Genomic DNA, 2,734 nt, shown 5'->3' on the forward strand with positions numbered 1-2,734 from the left:
AGAGAGAATGAATTTAACAATTTTTTTGATTGTATACAATACAAAAACATTTCAAGGAAAAATAATTTGATCAGGGATACTGAAAACTATATTTTTTTCCAATTAGGTTTTTTTAATAGTGTCTGACTGAATTTTTCCCAAGATATAAATGCATAGACCATAAGACATCGGAGCAGAATTAGGCTATTCAACCCTTTGAGTCTACTCCGCCATTTCATCATGGCTGATCCAATTTTCCTCTCAGCCCCAATCTCCTGCCTTCTCCCATAACCCTTCATGCCCTGACTAATCAAGAATCTATCAACTTCTGCCTTAAATATACTCAGTGACTTGGCCTCCACAGCTACCCGTGGCAATGATTTCCACAGATTCACCACCCTCTGGCTAAAGAGGATGTGAGGTGTATAAATAGGGAGAAATGCAAACAGGCTCTTCCCCACGAAAACTGAGACAGATTAGAACTAGAGGTCAAAGGTTAAGGGTGAAAGGTGAAATATTTAAGGGGAACCTGCCTCTTTGGGATTCCCAACAGTATGTGGGCAGTAAACTTCCCCGATTCCATGCCAATCGGAGTAAAGATCCCATACAACAGAATGGAGAATCCAGTTTTGAAGATCTTCAAAAGGCAGTGCTCAAGAAGGCAGCATCCATCATTAAGGACTTTCACTATCTGGTCCATGAACAATACCTCATTATTCTTTTTTTGCTCTGTTTATTTATTTTGTATAGTAAATTTTAAATGTCTTTGTACTGTTCTGCTGTCAACAAATAACACATTTTCCATATAAAACTGTGTTAACAAACCTGATTCTGATTAGGACAAAATAAATATATTTTTAAAATTTCTTAGTGTTTCAATATGTCCTTATTAATTTTATGCATTTGTAAAACAATTTTTAACATCACTGCAGTTATAGTAGTTTTTTAATTATCTCTGAACGTCAGGGAATTTGCAGCCTGGTCTTCACAGAAGGTGATGCCCTGCCCTACCTTGCCAAAGGGTGTTCGCGATAGTTGTTCCAGCCGCTGCCTGGGTTTGTGTGGGTTATCAGCTCCGTGCTGCCCAGAGGAAACAAATCTAGCACTAATACTACAACGAATGGTGCATCAGAAATAGAGGATGCTTGCCTGCTGTGCAAATAATTCTGGATCTTTTAATGGTTAAATCAGAAGAAAGATTTTATTGACTTTTGTGTTGCTCCTTCATGCAAACAAGGCCCAAGGAGTCACAACAAATAACTTGCCAAGCAGAGCTTTTTTTAAAAAAAAGATAGCTAACATTCTTGCGGAATTTATCTGTTTGGCAGTTTCTTGAAAACAGCAAATGAATTGTGTAATCAAATCAAACATAGAAGGGATAATTATGGATGTGAGAGGGGCTGGGGGAGGGGGGGGGGGGTTTAAGGATAAAACCTCTCCACTCCTTCAAAGCAGCAAAACGTGTTTTTCTCTCCCTCTGAAATTCAACTTGTCACCAATTTTAGAGCTTGCAGCTGTAGTGTGCGTATTGGGTCAGCTGCCAAAACCTGCTTTGTCTACCCTGTGAATTGCAAGACATGGCATGTAAATTACCCTGATGCAATGCAGAGCCCCTAGCCTGCAAAGATTTGATCAACAACAGGACTGTGTCTGGAACGGCAGTGATGATAGCACCAGTTAGGTATTTGGCAAATGCCCCTCCGTTTCTGCAAACCTCTCAGTTGGGGGCTCCAACACTAAAACCACAACAGGTGACAATGCCAAAGGGAGGCTGTTATTTTTCTGTCAGCACACAGAACATTTTGTTCGGACAAGACATCAATTTCAGGCTCGCAAGTGAATGCTGGAAAAAAAAACTGCTTGAACACGGCCTCTTTTGTGGGTCAAGTGTGAAACAGACTCAGTGGGCCAAAAATCTCCTATTCTATAAGCCAGTAACCCTTTGTGGGACAAAGCAGCATCTCTGAAGAATTTCAAAAAGAACTCAAATACTGATTAATAGAATCCGCCCTCATTTAATGACTTAAATCCTACATCAGACAAAAACACACATTTTAAATATGCATCCGTGAAACTATTAGGAATCGGCCCTGCTTAGCACGTCATGTACACAACACAAAGCAGATATTGTACATCATACGCAAAAGGTTGTGGTTTGCTCACTTAATCTTTAGTTTTTGGGATGAACCATTGTATTAAATGCCCAGAGAAAGTGGCTCATTGGGAGGGCGGTTTAAAGCAACAAGGGGGGGGGGGGATGGGGTCAGAACATAATTCAAACTAGACAATAAGTTTCCTTCCCTGAAGTGAAGCAGATGGAGTTTCTGACAACTTGATGCTTTAACAATCACTTTTACTGACATTACCTTCTCATTTTGGGCTTTAATTTTTTTTAAAAAGCAGGATTTAAGTTCTTTAGCTGACCTGACAGGATTTCAATATTTTGCTGGGGTTTGTTAGGACTCTCACCTCCACACTCTACAGGCTGATCGCATTTACTACCTTTTGAGTCATCTGAAACCCAACAAGAGAGCCGGCCCTCAGACAATGCTGGACCGCTCGAGATCATCTGCCAGAGGCCAAGCCCCCCACACCCTCTGTGGAAGGCCAGTGTTTCGACACAATGACAGGGTCACCCCGGGCCTCGAGAAATTCGGCGTTTCCCACCGACAGCCGACAGAACCTTGCCCCACCTGTGAGCCCAGGCCGAAGCCAGCAGACTAGCAAGGGATGCTGAATGTGCTCTAACTGGTGA

The sequence above is a fragment of the Hemitrygon akajei genome, chromosome 29, assembly GCF_048418815.1.
Source record: "Hemitrygon akajei chromosome 29, sHemAka1.3, whole genome shotgun sequence".
In the NCBI taxonomy this organism is placed as follows: Eukaryota; Metazoa; Chordata; class Chondrichthyes; order Myliobatiformes; family Dasyatidae; genus Hemitrygon; species Hemitrygon akajei.